The sequence below is a fragment of the Myotis lucifugus genome, unplaced genomic scaffold (genome assembly GCF_000147115.1).
Source record: "Myotis lucifugus unplaced genomic scaffold, Myoluc2.0 scaffold_20, whole genome shotgun sequence".
Taxonomy (NCBI): domain Eukaryota; kingdom Metazoa; phylum Chordata; class Mammalia; order Chiroptera; family Vespertilionidae; genus Myotis; species Myotis lucifugus.
The window spans coordinates 5,128,557-5,147,700 of record NW_005871068.1 but is presented as its reverse complement, the minus strand read 5'-3'; the positions used below and the strand labels follow the sequence as shown (position 1 = coordinate 5,147,700).

Here is a 19,144-nt window from a genome sequence, read left to right as displayed (position 1 = left end):
TGCCTCCTGCACACCCCCTACTGGGGATCAAGCCTGCAGCCCGGGCGTGTGCCCTTGACTGGAATCAAACCAGGGACCCTTCAGACCGCAGGCCAATGCTCTATCCACTGAGCCAAACCAGCTAGGGCTATTTTTCTTAAAAACAAAAACAAAAAACCCTAAAGTTTGTTTAACTGTATTTACAATTCAATCTGTGGAACAGATCACAACATGCTAGTCATATATTTAAAGTAAATAAATCATAATGCTGGCAAATACTTGGGACATAAACCTTTGGGTTTTTTTGTGGAGCCTGAATATATTCATTCCATTGGCTTTAGCCTGATTTTATCTGTAGCTCTCAATTTTATGTCTCCAGGCTTTAGTGTCATTATTCAAGCCATTGCTACAAATATTGAAATGTTTAAAATCAAGTACAGAACCTTGAACCTGTGACCACAGAATTTACTTTTGTCTGGCACTACTAATAATGACAGCTAACCTTTATGTAGTGTTCAACTATGTACCAAGAAATATTCTAAGCAATTCAAAAATATTAATTTATGTAATAGTAATTAACTATCCATTTGAATTTATTTTTATCCCACAATACTCTCTCTGAGACAGTTGTGATAATTAATTGCACTTTCCATATAGGGTCACAGGAGCACAGAAATGTCAAAGAGCTTGCCCATAATTATATAACCACAAAAGGGCAGGGTTAGGATTCAAACCCAGGCCCTGGATACCATGTGTTTAAACCCCATGTTTTGATCATATCTACTGTGGCAGTTTTGAATCTGACTGCAACCATTGTTGCATAGTTTCAACTCCCTCATCTTGGCTTAGAAATATTTTAAAGATACTATGGAGTGCTTTGCTCAGATTAATACCCCCATATTAGTTTCATATTACTGCTGTAATAAATTACCACAAATTAGTGGCTGAAAACAACACAAACTTATCATATTACAGTTCTGCAGGTCAGAAGCCCAAAATAGGGAAGCAGGGTTGCATTCCTTCTGGAGGCCCTAGGGGAGAATAGGTTTCTACTCCCTTTCCAGCTTCAGGATGCTGCCTCATGACCCCGCATCACTCTGACCTCTGCTTCCATCATCACGTCTCCTCTGGCTCTGACCCTCCTGCCTCACTCTCTTACAAGGATCCTTATGATTACACCAGAGGCCCAGTGCATGAAATTTGTGCACAGGTAGGGTCCCTAGCGGCTGCCCGCTGGGGCCTTCCTTCGTTCTGTGCCACCACCTGGTGGTCAGCACACGTCATAGCGAGCAATCATACTCCCAGTGGGTCCAACTCCCGAGGGGACACTTTGCATATTAGGCTTTATAGATAGATATAGATATAGATAGATATAGATATAGACATAGACATAGACATAGACATAGACATAGACATAGACATAGATATAGATAGATAGATTGGGCCCATCCAGATAGTCAAAGATCAGCTCCCCATCTCAAGCTCTTTAATTTAATCACATAAGCAGATTCCCTTTTACCATGTAAGTTAACATATTCACAGGTTTGGGAGGATGGTCATTATTCTGCCTACCACAATTCTCCTGTTTACAAGAGGAAAACATTTTCACTCAGGAAAATCATGTTCTATAGTCATGTACTTAAAAGATTTCTGCTGATTAACAGTGCACTGTCTCCCTACACCTTTAAGAATTTTAACAAACACTGGACAATCTCTTCTTCAAATGGCTGGGTTTAAAAAAATATATTTTTATTGATCTCAGACAGGAAGGAGAGGGAGAGAGATAGAAACATCAATGATGAGAGAGAATCATTGATCAGCTGCCTCCCGCACGCCCCACACTAGGGATTGAGCCCGCCACCCAGGCATGTTCCCTGGCCTAGAATATACTATGACTTCCTGGCTTATAGGTTCAACCACTGAGCCATGCCAGCCAGGCCAAATGGTTTTTAATACTTTCCTTATACATGAATCATCAAGTGAAAAGGTATCTGTTCATATTCTAAAAGAAACAAGTGTTGTGGAGTCTTAATCCCAAGCCTTTTTTAATTTTACCAGGACTCCCCCTCTTCCTCTTGTCAGTTGTTTAGCTGGTCTCTTTCTTCCAACTCTTTGTTTCCCCAACTACCCACACCTTTGGGAGCCCTCCCTGTGTTGACTCTGGTTATAACTGTCTTTACAGCTTACTCGGTAATGAACAGATGCTATTTGAATGACTTCCCCTTGGGATGTAAATGATGAAACTAAAATGAATGATAATATCACTAATGTTTAATAAACTCACTAAATCTTTTCTGTTCCAAATGAGTACAACCTTTCAAAGTAGTCACTCTGGAAATTCATGCATTTTATTCCAACAAACATGATGCTTCTCACACTACATTTGCAGTCTCAGTCTTTGAAATTGGCTTTAGGGTTTATTTAGAAGTCATATAAGAAAATCAGCCATGTTGCATCATAGAGTCAACTTGTAGTTGACTAAAATTAGCCTTTAAAATCATGCATTTTAACCCTCTCATTTGCAATTTATAAAACTGAATCCGAGAGACCAAATCTTACTATTCACCCCTTTTCTCATCAAGGATTCATTAATTTTTAAAGCAATTTATAACCACCATTCCCCACCCTCCTAATCACCCCCCCCCCCCCCAGCAATAACATTCTTCAGTAAAAGCTGGACTAGAAAACATGGTTAAAGTCAGGAACTGAAGTAGGGATCACCTAACTCACAGAAAATCTAAATGTTGGCACTAATTTAGTGGGTAGGTTGGCGAGGGGGGGCAATGAATGGGGAAGGGGAGAGAAAGACTGAAGAAAAAAAACCATATAAACAGAGAGTTGATGTGATCTGTAGAGCAGTCAATGTATGTACCAAAATAGTGCACAGAAAAGGATGCCAAATTCATCTCACTACCAGATTCAGTGGTAAAAGACAGCACCAGCAAGAAGGATGGCCAGCACTTATACTATAACTTAATGTGGGGTTGGGAGGATGAGAAGAGATAAGCTAAATAACTTATATACAGTACTTATAGGCATAGCCCATGGACACGGGCAATGGGGTAGTGAAGACCTGGGGGAGGTAGGGGTATTATTAAAAAAAAAAATAAAGACAGGCCCTGGGCACTGTCCAAACACACATACTGCATATTGACAAGAAGCCCAAAGTACCAACCATGTCTGAACATTGAGGGGCAATTGTGGGCAAGAAAGCAAGAGGGTGTTTCACGCATGAGCAGTGACTCAGCTCAATAGTGAAATGCCATATTTCAGAGTCTGACGTATCACACACATTAAGAGTAAAAAAACAGAACTATTCCAAAAATGGGGCAAAGCATAAATTTCCTTCTGCATGTAAATGAAAGGATAAAGAAATAGTGGCACTACTTCCAATAATAGATGTTTTAAAAAATATAGACTTTTGCCAAAACCGGTTTGGCTCAGTGGATAGAGCGTCGGCCTGCAGACTGAAGGGTCCCGGGTTCGATTCCGGTCAAGGGCATGTACCTGGGTTGCCGGCACATCCCCAATAGGAGATGTGCAGGAGGCGGCTGATCGATGTTTCTCTCTCATCGATGTTTCTAACTCTCTATCTCTCTCCCTTCCTCTCTGTAAAAAATCAATAAAATATATTAAAAAAATAAAAAATATAGACTTTTGTTTACTTTTAAATCTAATGTGCTTAATTCTAGGGGGTGGGGATGGTAAAAATTCCATTGTATTATAGCAGAATCTTTTTTTGTATTTCAGTTTTATATCTTTATTTCACACATTATCATGACTATCCATCTCACATATCCCTAGAAATAATGTTCTCTTATTCGCTTAAATACATCAATATCTCTAGTGAGATTCATGAATATTCAGGTTTTTATGTTCACTATGTGCTTTATTAAATGCAAAATTCATAATTGATGAAAATGAAAAGCAATTCTGTTTTCAAAACTATATTTTCATTTTTCTTCAATAGTACAATTTCTGTAACTCACTGAATTATACAACCAATAGGAAAAAATGATACATACTAAGAGCTTAAACTTTCGCAAACACAATTTTTTTAAATTTAAAGCAATGAAAATAATTAGAGTTGGGGGCTGTATTCAGCTTTTAAGAGAGGTGGTAGTCACTCATTTTTGGAGATATTGATACATTTTTGGCATAAATTAAAAAAAATAGACTAATTATAATGAAACTAGAGGCCCGATGCACGAAATTCATGCAAGAGTAGGCCTTCCTTCCCCAGCTGCCGGCACCAGCTTCCCTCTGGCACCCGGGACCTGGGCTTCCCTCGCAGCCTTGGCTTCGTCTTGAAGGTCATCTGGAAAGACATCCAGTCTAATTAGCATATTATGATTTTATTATTATAGATGACTACTATTTTCTATCGGTGCAGATGCTAGTCTTACTAACTTTAAAATTATTCACATCCTCCTGGGACAGGACAACAATTAGGTGCAGAGTAGATTAACAACAAAATATAAAGACAGAATGGCACTCAATATGGAAGAATGGGATAAAATAACTACTCTGGCCAGATGGAAAGATGAGTGACAATAAAGTACATGAGAACTGAATCCCTTTAGTTCTTTCTTTTGTTGGGGCTACTCTCTTGAAAACATGAAGCCAGACTTTGTTCACTTCTCAGCTCATTTTAGGTTGTTCACAACACATTTTTCACATAATGCTTCGCTGTTTAAATTACATGGTGTCTATTTAATGAATTGTGAGTTATGAAAATCCGTTCTTACTGATAGTCATACTTGTAAATGTGTCATGAATCCTAGATGGGGCTTCTGATGTAGGAGGATGCTGGCTGAAGATTTGGTCAGTTTCCATGAATAAGTCAAATGCTGTGTTTCCTACTTTCTACCACACATCCATATTAAGAGTGGGGTTAGCAGATTTCTTCCCAGAGTTGTAGGAATAATTCAACTCCCCACATTATGGATAGAACGTGAAAGTAGTGAATTTGAAAATGAGCCACTGTGCAACAGCCAAATGAATCCCACTTGGTTGACAACAAATCGGCATCCACTAATAGAATTGGAAAGTTAGGACAGAAAAAAAATCCAAGAATTCTGATTAAACATTTAAAATATGAAGACATTAAAAATAAACACTGAAACATCAAATGTATTAAAAACAAATACTAAAATATTAAACATTGAAAACAAATATTGAAATGACTGAGATCTTGGCTTAATTAGATAAGACCCTAGGTAATTTTGAAAACAGCCTAAGGTGCTAGGAGAGGCTCAAATCCCACAAGCACCTGAAATTCATCATATGCAAAATGAAACCAGAAATCACCCCTCAAACCCCACCCATTCCATCCTTCCTATTCCTCCTGAACCAGGGCCACAAAAGGTTGAAATAGTAGTGTTGCATGTCTTTTCTTTCACAATCCTTACCCAGTAAGTAGGTCAACATCATTTCTAGTCAGTCAACAGTGAATTCCATACATCTCCTGAATCTGCTTTATCTATATTACTACTGCCATTAAGTTCAAGACTGGGCCATCATTTATCTGCAATATTCTGATAGCCATTTACTTGGTTCTTTCACTTGTTTCAACAGGTCTTTACTTGGTGCTTACTCTGTATTCTCTACAAAAATCTGTAGCCATAAAGATGAATCAAAAGCAGTACCTACTTACAAGTAACTTATTTTTGAGTAGAGGAAACTAGACACATGAAAAAAAGTATTAATGGTATTATATACATGTCTGCAAAAACAGTCCTTCCAGATAAACTGTGAGAAATTATTTGAATTTTGTTTCCAAACATCTAACCTTGCCTCTATCCAACTATTAAATTACTGAAAAATCTATGTATCATCAACTAGATAGAACCCAACTTGTTCTCTATATGTCTTTGTAAGAAATCAACAGTTCTTAAAGTATGCTTGGGGACCCATGGGGAAGGACAGGGTTCACTGAGACCCTTTTTAGGGTCTGAAAGGTCAATATTATGTTCATGATAATCTTAAAATGTTATGTGCCTTTTTCACCCTCATTCTCTCACAAATGTACAGGCAAGTAATCCAGATACTGCAAAACTGGTGATATTGCAAGATTGCTTGAAGCAGACATGAGAATCCAGATGTCTTCTATTAAACCAGATAATAAAGAAATATGCAGCATTGTGAAATTCAATTTGTTTGGGGGAAAATAGCTTTTAGAAAATATTTATGTTAACATGTAATGAGGTTTATTATTCTTTTTCAAAAAAATTAATAACTATTTAAATATTTGTTTCTGCTTTAATGTTTAAGGTGGCAAATATCAGAAGATGCAAATCATCTATATATAAAAGCCTAATATGCAAAGTGTCTCTTCAGGAGTTAGATCGACTGGGAGTTTGATCGCTCACTCTGACGTGTGCTGACCACCAGAGGGTGGTGCGAATGAAGGAAGTCCCCGGCCGGCAGCCAGCAGCTGCTAGGGACCCTATCCGTGCACGAATTTTGTGCACTGGGTTTCTAGTATCAATATAAGTACTATCTCAATAGTTTTTCAGAATGCCAAGGGAGTCCTGAGACCAAAAAGTTTGAGGACTTCTGCAATAAAAGATTATAAGTTACAGGCTGGCCTTGTCTCAGAATGCTGTTTACACTTAATCTGGGCTCCAATCATACTGAGACTTTTCATTTTCCAGACTATGTCACGCAGTTGCTGTTTCGTCCCTCCTGTAACAGACCGTGTATTCATCTGTAATGGCTTCTCGGACCCCACACATATGAGACTGAGGCTGAATGAGGGTGAGGCAGAGGAATGTGGGCATGCATACCCAAGGGCCCAGAAGATAATTCCTCTTAGTTGGCTCTGTGCTGCTCTGCTGTTCCTCCTTTAACGATACTATTCTCAAAGATTTTTCCTGGAAGCCCATCTAAGCCCAACGTCTACCCCAAAACAGTCTCTCCTGTCACTCTTTTTCACAGGACACTCTGTAAATAATTCAAGTAACATATATTTTGCTATTTCAATTATTTGCTCAAAAAGAAAATAGTTCTAGAATATAAAGAATTTTTTATTCTTTTGTTTCCAAATGGCCTTCTGAAGTTTCTGGGCTTCCTAGAAATTTGAATAGGTGTTTCTAAAATCCAGGAAGCACATTTAAATTTAAGTTTTGCCAACACCTTATGAAATGTCCACAGAAAATCTTCTAATCTTAGTATGCAATTGACTTCATGAAAATGACTGGTTTACAAGTCTGTGGTGTTCTTTCTGTGAAGGCTGAAAATGAGACAATCCCATTACGTGAGGGAGGTAGGATAGTACTTAAGAAAGGATTCTCTTGAATCCCCAAACACACTGAGGCGATCAGGTAGGACCCCTCGTTGAATGCCACTCTCAGAATCAGGCAGTAGTACTGCTGGCCTGTAAGAGTAATTAGAGCAGGTACAGAGAAAGACAGGTACTGTATGATTTCATTGATAAGTGAAATCCAGAAAAACAAAACAGAACAGAAACAGACCCATTCAGTGTAGAGAACAGGCAGACGACTACCAAAAAGAGGCAGTTGGGGGATGGGGAAAAATAACAATCAGTGTAATCATTTCAAAACCACTGTATTAGTCAGTTTTAAAACCATTCTAATAGACGAAGGCAGATGGCACCCAATCCAGCTCTTTTTAAAAACTGGTTATAGTAATGTCCTCAGATATTCAAATGGCTCTGGAAGGTTTCTTCTAAAAAAAAATCTCTCTCCTAGCTAGGAAATTCCTCTTAGATTAAGGAAATAGCTTCTGGGAAAATTAAGCTTATCAGTCAGCCATGTCTTAGAGTGAATTGCTTTACTCTTTTAATCAAATTGCTTTTGCTTTAATAGGCTGGTAAAGATTATAGTGTTCTGGGTCATCCTGCCCTCCTAAGCATCATATATACTTACAGGCCATGAGGTAGTAAAGCAAAACCGAATTCTACTTCCTCTCTGGTTGAACACACCTGCCGATCACAGCAAAAGTGGCCTCCACTGGGACTTCCAATGCAATGACCCTATCAAATATGCCCTCTTTATGGTCCCTTATTTTCCTTAATTCCCTTTTTGATAGTTAAATTCATGATTCCTCATTTTTTAAAGATAAGTTTTTATTAATTTCAGAGAGAGGAAGAGAGAGGAAGAGAGCGATAGAAAAATCAATGATGATAATTATTGATCAGCTCCCTCTTGCACTGGGGATCGAGCCCACAACCTGAGCATGTGCCCTGCCTGACTAGGAATCAAACCATGACCTCCTGGTTTTTCAACCAATGAGTCACACCAGGCTGCCTCATGATTCCTTATTATAAAAATTTCATTATGTAGGGTCTAAATTCCCTTGCCCCCAAGCTCTCCAGTATCCTCAACTAGCAAAAAAATTTAATCTGTGAATTTGCCTACTCTACTCCTGTCTTCAAGTATCTGAAATAGAGAAACACAAATGACCATGCTGTCTCATTTCACTTTTATGCTGTACAACTACAAGTGGACCCTCTCTGCTTCCAGGCAACAATTCTCCACTCCCCTATTGGACTCATTCTCCCATTCACTGAGTTGACTATTACACATCTTCTTCTCCAAGAAGAAGATATAGCACGGCTTTCATTTTCCTTATTCATGGCTGATATCCTTCCTTCTTTTTTCACTGGGAGAATGAAAGCAATTAGAAGAGAATACATATATTCTTCCACCAGCAAAGCTACAACCTACTTGCCTCTGTGCTAAATATTTTGTCTGCCTTCCTGTTACAATTCCTCTACCTGTGCATTGAATCCTATGCCTTCTGCCTATTCAAGACATTCTTCCTAAAATTTGTATCTCCCTTGCATTATCATCAGTTTTTACCCTTACTACTAAATCATTGTCATGAACATATAACATCCAGTGGTGATCCAGATTAAAAAAGGATTATCTTGACTGCATTTCCCCTTCTGACAGGAATTGCATTGTATCTGTAGTTCACCTTGGGTAGTGTGGACATTTTAATAATATTAAGTGTTCCAACCCATGGACACTGGATGTCTTTCCATTTATTTGTGTCTTCTTTATATATATAATTTGATTTTTTACAGAGAGGAAGGGAGAGGGATAGAGAGTTAGAAACACCGATGAGAGAAACATCGATCAGCTGCCTTTCTGCACACCCCCAACTGGGGATGTGCCTGCAACCAAGGTACATGCCCTTGACCGGAATCGAACCTGGGACTTTTCAGCCCGCAGGCCGACGCTTCATCCACTGAACCAAACTGGTTAGGGCTATTTGTGTCTTCTTTAATGCCTTTCATTATTGTTTGGTAGTTTCCATTGTACAAGTCTTTTTACTTCCTTGACAAAGTTTATTCTTAAGTATTTTATTGTTTTTGGTGCTATTGTATATGGGATTGTTTTCTTAATTTCCTTTTGCATAGTTCATTGTTAGTCCCCTGAATCCAAAAGCAGACAAAAATACTACAAGAAATTCATAGGCCAATAGTCCTGATGAATGGAGATGCAAAAATCCTCAACCAAAAAAAACCTAGCAAACCAAAATCAGTAGCACATTTAAAGGACAATACACCATGACCATGTGGTCTCTATCCCTGGGATGCAAGGATGGCCAACATAAGCAAATCAATCAAAGTGGTACACCATTTTAACAGAATGAAAGATAAAAATCACATGATCTATACACCATTATGTTCATAGCAGCACAATTTACAATAGCTAAGATTTGGAAACAGCCTAAGTGCCCATCAGCAGATGAATGGATTAAAAACGTGTGGTACATCTACCAAATGGAATACAACACTGCTGTAAAAAAGAAAGAACTCTTACCACTTGCAACAGTATAGATGAACATGGAGAGCATTATGCTAAGTGAAATAGGCCAGTCAGAGAAAGATAAATATCACATGATCTTACTCATTTGTGGAATATAATAAACTGATGAACAGAAATAGATCCAGAGACAAAGAAGCATCAAAAAGACCATCAACCTTCAGAGGGAAGATAGGGGAGGATGGGGGTAAGGGGGAGAGATCAACCAAAGGACTTATATGCATGCATATAAGCCTAACTAATGGACACAGACACTAGGGGATGCTGGAATGTACTGGGGGGTGAGGGTGGCCAGGGAGAGTTCAATGGTGGGTGGGAAGGAAGCATATGTAATACTACATGTAATACTTTAAATAATAAAGAAGCCAGTCAATGAAGGAAAAATACCACATGATCTCACTCATTTATGGATAATAAAGACCATTATAAACTTATGAACAGAAATAGATACAGAGGCAGAGCAGCTTTGAACAGACTGTCAAACTACAGCAGGAAGGCCGGGGAGGGTTGGGAGGCAGGAGGGGAGGGTAAGAGATCAACCAAAGGATTTGTATGCATGCATATAAGCATAACCAATGGACACAAGGCACTGGGGGGTAGGGGAGGCCAGGGGATTGTCAAGGACGGGAAAAAAGGAGACATATGTAATACTTTTTGTAATACTTTAAGCAATAAAACAATTTTAAGAAAAAGAAGTAAGTCTGATAATGCCTTTCCCCTACTCACAAGCTTCTAAAGGCTTTCCACTACACATAGAATGAAATAAAAATAAAATTCCTCAGGATGGGCAGACAAAAAGGCTCTGTTGAGATGGCCTTTGCTTCTCCTAATCCCCTTGCCTGACACGCTCTGTAATGCTTACTTGCATTGCTTCAGTCATAGGGATCTCCTTCAAGTGCCATGGACACTCATATTGTGCCACTATTTCAGAGCATTTACCCTCAATGCCACTTTCCAGGGACCATTCTTATCCTAGCTATTTGCATGCTCCATCTCTCCTTTCTTTCAGCCCCCTGCCTAAGTCATCCTATCAATGAGACATTCTTTGAATTCACTGTCTAAAATAACATCCTCTAGTCCATATGTACGTACACGGCTTTACTTCCCTCCATATTACTCATCTCTGCCTCATAGGATCTATGTATTGACTTGTCAGTTTCCACTTCCCGATGGGTGAAGGGATTACCACGCTTATTCGCCAACTACTACCCGAACCAGGAACAGCGCATGGTGTTTACTTAGAAGCTTTAAATAAATTTGTGGTGAATGAATGAATGAATGAACGGGAATGGAAATATACCAAATGGATCAACTTAATGAAATGTAAACTTAAATGAAAATTCAATTCATAGTTAGTTTACTTAATGAGCAGGTAGAAAAAGACTCAAACTAATTCAATAGCATCAAATTAAAATAAGCTGATCCAACCTCTAACAGTGGAACTCTTCCTTGAAATGGGACTAGACATATTTCCAAGTCAATTAATAGCAATTCCTCACCTTCAAGATGTCTGCAAGGACATATTAGGGTTTAATGATCTGGTTTTCCTGTAATATTTTTTGTTTTCATTTGTTTTCTATGTTGTGGTCCATGGCAGAGCAAGACCCTTTGTTCATGAACATTATCTGAAAACAACACCCTACTATGCCATGTATCAAACATAGAAAAGCATATATAAATGCATATGACGGACAATAGATAGCAAAGGGAACAACAAAAACTCTTTCCAGGGTGAGCTATAATTATTACCAAGATTTCTCTAAGTTTCCTCTCTTCCAGATTTTAACATCCTCCTCTCCTAATAATTATCCTGAATTTTGATTCAATCATTTCCTTGCCATTTCAAATTTGCATAGGAAAACTATAAAGATCTGCATAAAAGTGAAATTATCAATGATTCCGCTGTCATTTGTGGTTTCCTCATCGCTGTGTTATGAATCACTCCTATTGCTGTATTCAATTTTAATTCATTAAGTCTGATTTTTGTACATGATTCCATTACAGAAATATATGTTAATTTATTTCTCCGTGTTACTCGTGTTAGGCTTTCAGGTGGTTTTCAGACTGCTGTGCTACTCTCCAGAAATCACTGTGAATCTCCTTTTGCATGTCTTTCCATTACTATTAGAACTGGTCTCTCCCTTTAGAAAACTTTATAATTCTATGTTTAATCAACTTTACATTGATCTTGCAATCACTGTGTCGGAAACCTGTCTTCCACATTCTTAGTCAGCAGTTTACTGTAGCCCTTTGAAAACTGACTGACCTCACCCTAGATAATTCGTTTTGAAAAGCTCTGAAGTTCACGCAGCAATGACAGTGAACTGTCTCCAAAGAGCATTCTTTTCCTAAAAGCACCCACATCCAAGCCTCTTACCTATTTGGGGATTGATTGAAAATATTTTGGGAAGAAACCAAGATGGAGGCATAGGTTAACGCCGGAGTTTGCTGCCTCGAACAACCACTTCAAAAATACAACTAAAAGACAGAACAGACATCATCCAGAACCACAGGAAGGCTGGCTGAATGGAAGTTCTACAACTAGGAGGAACCGAGAATCAGAGGAGGCGCAGTGCTGAAGTAAAATACTAAGGTGCGGAGTGCGTGCGGCGCGGGCTGGTGGCTGAGGGTGTGGTTGTCTGTTTCAATCCGGAGGGAGCCTCAGACTCAGAGCTCCAGATCCAGGCGAGTCTCTAGGGACCCAGACTCAAACCGGAGAAGCAGGACTGTCTGGCTACAGTCCCTCCGAGGTTTGCAGCTGTTGCTGGGACAGAGAGGCAGAGCCCCTGGGGACGGACTGAGAGCAGCCATAACTGCTCCCTCCTCCACCCTGTTGATCCCGTGGGACCCGCCCCGCCCAAGCCCTGCACAGAGGCATTTGCCGGATAGCCTCAGGCAAAGGATAGATTAGCACCTCCCTAGAGGACACAAGTTCTTCCACTGCAGACACAGCTGATTATCACAGCCAGTCGGCCTGGAGGTCAAATCCCTCTAGTATTAACTACAACAATCAAGGCTTAACTACAACAAGACTGCGCACAAAGACCACTAGGGGGTGTACCAAGAAAGCGTAAAAAATGCGGAGACAAAGAAACAGGACAAAACTATCAAGGGAGGATATTGAGTTCAGAACCACACTTTTGAGGTATCTCAAGAGGCTTCTAGAGTCTGTCGATAAACTTGATGAGATGTACAGGAAATCTAATGAGACCCTCGATGGTGTGATAAAGGACCATCTAGAAAGTAAGCATACACTGACTGAAATAAAGAATATTATACAGACTCCCAACAGCAAACCAGAGGAGCGCAAGAATCAAGTCAAAGATTTGAAATGCGAAGAAGCAAAAAACACCCAACCAGAAAAGCAAAATGAAAAAAGAACCCAAAAATACGAAGATAGTGTAAGGAGCCTCTGGGACAGCTTCAAACGTACCAACATCAGAATTATAGGGGTACCAGAAGATGAGAGAGAGCAAGATATTGAAAACCTATTTGAAGAAATAATGACAGAAAACTTCCCCCACCTGGTGAAAGAAATAGACTTTCAAGTCCAGGAAGCGCAGAGAACCCCAAACAAAAGGAATCCAAAGAGGACCACACCAAGACACATCATAAGTAAAATGCTAAGAGCAAAAGACAAAGAGAGAATCCTAAAAGCAGCAAGAGAGAGAAAATCAGTTACCTACAAAGGAATACCCATACGACTGTCAGCTGATTTCTCAACAGAAACTTTGCAGGCCAGAAGGGAGTGGCAAGAAATATTCAAAGTGATGAATGCCAAGAACCTACAACCAAGATTACTTTATCCAGCAAAGCTATCATTCAGAATTGAAGGTCAGATAAAGAGCTTCACAGATAAGGAAAAGCTAAAGGAGTTCATCACCACCAAACCAGTATTATATGAAATGCTGAAAGGTATCCTTTAAGAAGAGGAAGAAGAAGAAAAAGGTAAAGATACAAATTATGAACAACAAATATGCATCTATCAACAAATGAATCTAAGAATCAAGTGAATAAATAACCTGATGTACAGAATGAACTGGTGATTATAATAGAATCAGGGACATAGAAAGGGAATGGACTGACTATTCTTGGGGGGAAAAGGGGTGTGGGATATGTGGGAAGAGACTGGACAAAAATCGTGCACCTATGGATGCACACAGTGGGTGGGGAGTGAGGGTGGAGGGTGGGGTGGGAGCTGGAAGGAGGGGAGTTATGGGGGGAAAAAAGAGGAACAAATGTAATAATCTGAACAATAAAGATTTAATTAAAAAAATGAAAATTAAAAAATAAATAAATAAATACAGTTAAAAAAAAAAGAAAATATTTTGATAGTTTTATATCATCACAGAAGGGTTTCTTTCTCATAACATTATGTTGGAGTCCCCTAAGGATCTTCAATGGAAAGAACTCCAAATACATACATAGAATCTCAGGTGGACAAAGAAAATAAACGTGCTTCTCCTTCAAACTGGTGAAGCAGTTACTCATTTCAATGTCTACTTGCAATTGACCAAGTGATTTCAGCCTTGATTACACTGAGGGCCAAAATTACACTTCTCACTAAAAAAGACGGTCAGGGATAACAAATAAAAATTGAGGACACACAGTGAAATCTGCATTTCAAATGAACAGTACATATCTTTAGTAGAAGTCATGTCTAATGCAATATTTCGGAACTACTGATACTGAAAGATAGTCATTTTTAAATCTCAAATGCAATTCAGTAGGCTTTGTGTGTTTTACCTGCCACCCTCTGGCTTTCCTAGGCAGTCGAGCTCTCCGGGTTTCCTTGAAGGGGTCAGATTTGCTGGAGACGGTTGTTTTTATTTCAGGAGCTGCCTGGCTCGCGGGCCTTGGCCATCTCTCATGGCATTTGCTTATTCCTTTCACAAGAGCACATTACCTTGGAGCAGGGCACAGAGCGTCTGAGGGTCCGTGTTCCTCCTTGGGAGGATGTGTTGTGGCTGGTCCACTGGAAACAATGTTTCCAAGGAGCAAGCAGCTTCCCTCTTGGAAGGAACAGCGAGCACAGAGGCTGTCATGTGGCTGCAGGGACGCGGCTCTGGCCTGGAACTCTGAGTGCAGCCCCGAAATCCCGCGAGAGCCTGGATGGCAGAGGTCTTTTCAACCTCATGGGCTCCCATAGCTGCCGCCCCAGGAACCGGAAGTCGCCCTTCACACCTTGGCTGACCCCAGCTGGCGTCCAGCTGTTAGGCCTCCCTTCTTGTGCGCTGACCAGCTGTGACCCTTGGCCGGCCCGCTCCCTTCTCCAGGCTTCTAGAACTTTCCCAGCACAGCGGGGCCACAGTGAGCATCATGTCTGCCTATGGGCGCGGAGCAGAGGGCTCCGGGGACCAGGCAGGGAGGGAGGCCCGGGTGCGGACATCCGGGGACCTGCCTGGGAGGTCCCAGGCCCAGAGGCGCTGCAGAGTGAGCAGGCACCGAGGCGGCAGCGGGGATGCCATCGCTCCCCTCCTGGCCAGTCAAGGCGCAGGCCCCGAAAATGACAGCGTGGTCCCGGGGATCCAGGGAGCCAGAGCAGAAGCCACAGGCGAGTACTGGGACCCGGAGCCCAGAGAGGAAGGGGCGGTGGAGGCGGAAGCAGAGGAAGCGGAGGGGGGAGAGGAGGAGGCCCTGGGGCGGCACAGGGCGCAGAGCGGCAGGGCCCGCCCTGCCCAGCACGTGTCCCAGGGGGACAAGGCCCTGGAGACCTGGGTGTCCTCGGAGACCTCGGCCCTGCCCCGGCCGCGCTGGCAGGTGCTCACTGCGCTGCGCGATCGCCAGCTGGGCTCCAGCGCCCGCTTCGTGTACGAGGCCTGTGGGGCCCGCGCCTTCGTGCAGCGCTTCCGCCTGCAGTACGGGCTGGAGGGCCACAGCGGCTGCGTCAACAGCGTGCACTTCAACCAGCGCGGCACCTGGCTGGCCAGCAGCAGTGACGACCTCACGGTCATCATCTGGGACTGGGCGCGCCAGCGCCCCGTCATGGCCTTCAACACGGGCCACAGAAATAACGTCTTTCAGGCCAAGTTCCTGCCCAACTGCGGCGACTCCACCCTGGCCACGTGTGCCCGCGACGGGCAGGTGCGCGTGGCACAGCTGCCCGCCATCTCGCTCAGCAGGGTTTCCAAGCGGGTGGCCCAGCACAGGGGGGCCTGCCACAAGGTGGCCCTGGTGCCGGACTCCCCTGTCAGGTTCCTCACGGCGGGGGAAGATGCCGTCGTCTTCGGCATTGACCTCAGGCAGGACCGCCCAGCCTCCAGAGTGGTGGTCACCAAGGAGAATGAGACCAGGGTGGGCCTGTACACAGTCTTTGTGAACCCTGCCAACATTCACCAGTTTGCCGTCGGGGGGAGGGACCAGTTTGTGAGAATTTATGACCAGAGGAAAATCAATGAGACCAACAATAACGGGGTGCTCAAGAAGTTCTGCCCTCATCACCTGGTCCACTGCGAGTCCCAGTCATTCATCACCTGCCTGGTGTACAGCCACGATGGCACGGAGCTCCTGGTCAGCTACAACGACGAAGATATCTACCTCTTCCACTCCTCCCACGCCGGTGGGGCCCAGTACGTGAAGAGATACAAGGGCCACAGAAATAATGCCACGGTCAAAGGTGTCAATTTCTATGGGCCCCGAAGTGAGTTTGTGGTGAGCGGCAGTGACTGCGGGCACATCTTCCTCTGGGAGAAGTCGTCCTGTCAGATCGTTCAGTTCTTGGAGGGGGACAGGGCGGGGAACATCAACTGTCTTGAGCCCCATCCTTACCTGCCTGTGATGGCCACCAGTGGCCTAGACCACGATCCCAAGATCTGGGCACCCACAGCTAAGGCGACCACCAAGCTCCTTGGCTTAAAGGACCTGATTAAGAAGAACAAGCAGGCTCGAGATGGAGACGGCTCAGGCCACAGCAACCTGTTTGAAAATAACATGCTTTCGTTCCTCATGCATCACTTCACACGCAGAAGCCATCCCCTCCAAGGGCGGCGGCGCAGGGCACCTCTTGAAGCGAGAATCCTGGATGCAGAGTCAGATGAGTCTTCTCGTTCCTCAGGTGCATCCGAGGAGGAAGAAAACTAAAACTGTCGGCGGAGCCGCCATCCTGAATGCCTGATTCCTGCTCCAGCTAGATGCCACCTCAGTAGGACTTTCAAGTTTGCGATTCACTTTAACTGTTAGAACTGTTAGATTTGCCGTTTGCCTTCTATTTTGCACTATGAAAACCTCCTTTCATCTCTTGCCTGTAGTATCTTTTCTCCCTTTATGACGTTTTTCTTTCCTCATTCCTTGGTTTCTTTGCTTCTCATTCCTATGTGAATGTGTAAGCAATTTATTCATGCCCTTTTTCTTTTGTTCTCTTATGTTTGACCTCTAAAGGTTCCTAATTCAGGAGGTAATTCTAATGGCCTCATGGAATCTATATTCTCATTTCTGACACTTTGAAAACTTACATTTTTTTCATCTTTAGTAGATAATATTAAGGTCTTTAGTTGAGCTACAAATGTTAAATGTGTTTATTCTTAAAAATTAAGTTAAAAGAGTCTATGCACACATATACACACTCCTGCATACTCACACAGTCACTCTCAAAGAGCCATTGAGGGAGACATGGCTGCCAACACCCCTGTGAAGGATAACACCCTTCTTTTCAGATGATTGTTGGTAAAGAAGGATGTGATAAAACATCCTGTGCCCTAACAAAGGCTTTTCTGCAATAATGCTCCTTAAAATGCCTATTATCTCTGGCCCCTTGAGAGCAGGTGGAGAAATTCATATAATGAGATTAGACTTTAGAATGGAAAGTTGTTGACCAGCATTTCTGCTCACTGAGATTCAAAGTTAGGGAAATCTTCCTGAGTGTCGGGCCCATGGGTAGCCCCTCCCAAGGTCTGCTCTCAGGATAGGACCATAAGTGTCACAAAAGAACACAGTGAGTCAGAACTAACACTGTGGTTTAAAACAGAAAAAGAAATGGAAGAAGAGGTGGTTAGATAAATTCCTAGAAAGATAATTTGTCCGTCTAGAATTAATAACTTTGTGTTGTTCCCATTTGATGAACGCATATGTTAATATTGATTAATTTGAGTAGAGTGGCTGGTAAGGATCAAATTTAATCACATGATATTGTTTACTCTGTCCTTTGAATTCTCATGCAGTTTCATGGCTGAGAACTCCCAAAAGATTACTTTCCAAGAAGTGCTCTTGGGACAACCATCTCTTAAAAGATACCAGCCAAGAATATAAGAATTCCTAATATTTGAAAATATGTATTTGAAACTAATTTTAAGAATAAATTCATGTTTCAATAAAGAGTTGTTTATACTGACAGATAACTGTGTGATATCTTTGGAATAAATTTCTCATTAGGCATCTATGTGTTGCTCAAAATTCTTTGACTCTTTTCAAGAGGCTAAATTGCTTTTAAAAATGTTTTGTTCTAAGCCTTCTTTAATGTAAATGTGGGGCATATGATGTCCAATTACAGTTCAGTAATAATGTTTTTGTTTTATAAACATTATTTGTGTGAGTGATGCAGAGGCCTCCTATGCCCCAACACCCCTGTGAAGGATAACACCTTTCTTTTCAGATGATTGTTGATAAAGAAGGATGTGATAAAACATCCTGTGGCCTAACAAAGGCTTTTCTTCAATAATGCTCCTTAAAATGCCTATTATCTCTGGCCCGTTGAGAGCAGGTGGAGAAATTTATATAATGAGATTAGATTTTAGAATGGAAAGTTGTTGGCCAACATTTCTGCTCACTGAGATTCAAAGTTAGGGATAACTTCCTAGTTATCTGGGACCCATGGGTAACTCTTCCCAAGGTCTTTTGTCAGCAAAGGACCTTAAATGTGGGGGAGGGTATGTGGGTGGGAAGAGATCAACCAAAGAACTTGTATGCATATATGCATAACCCATGGACACTGAAAATATGGTGGTAAGGCCTGGGGCAGGGGATAGGGGCAGGCTAGAAGGGGTCAATGGGGGAGAAACGGGGACATATGTAATAGTTTCAACAATAAAGATTTTATTAAAATTTTTAAAAAATACAATGAATCTGAACTAACACTGTGGTTTAAAACAGGACATAAGGAAAACAGAGTTGCCCTGGCTAGTTTGGCTCAGTAGATAAGAGCGTTGGCCTGCGGACTGAAGGGTCCCAGGTTCGATTCTGGTCAAGGGCACATGCCTAGGTTGCGGGCTCGATCCCCAGTGGGGGGCGTGCAGGAGGCAGCCAATCAATGATTCTCTCTCAACACTGATGTTTCTATCTCTCCCTCTCCCTTCCTCTCTAAAATCAATAACAATATATTTTTTTTTTAAAAAAAAAAAGGAAAACAGAGTTATAAACTAGGATCCCAAGTTTGG

The 19,144-nt window shown here is 41.7% G+C and overlaps 2 pseudogenes; one reads left to right on the top strand and one right to left on the bottom strand.

Moving 5' to 3' along the window:
- Positions 1-14,923, bottom strand: part of LOC102440663 — a 56,880-nt pseudogene extending 41,957 nt beyond the window's left edge.
- A 172-nt stretch (positions 14,924-15,095) lies between these two features.
- LOC102440352 lies at positions 15,096-16,856 on the top strand (annotated as a pseudogene).
- Positions 16,857-19,144: the final 2,288 nt, after the last annotated feature.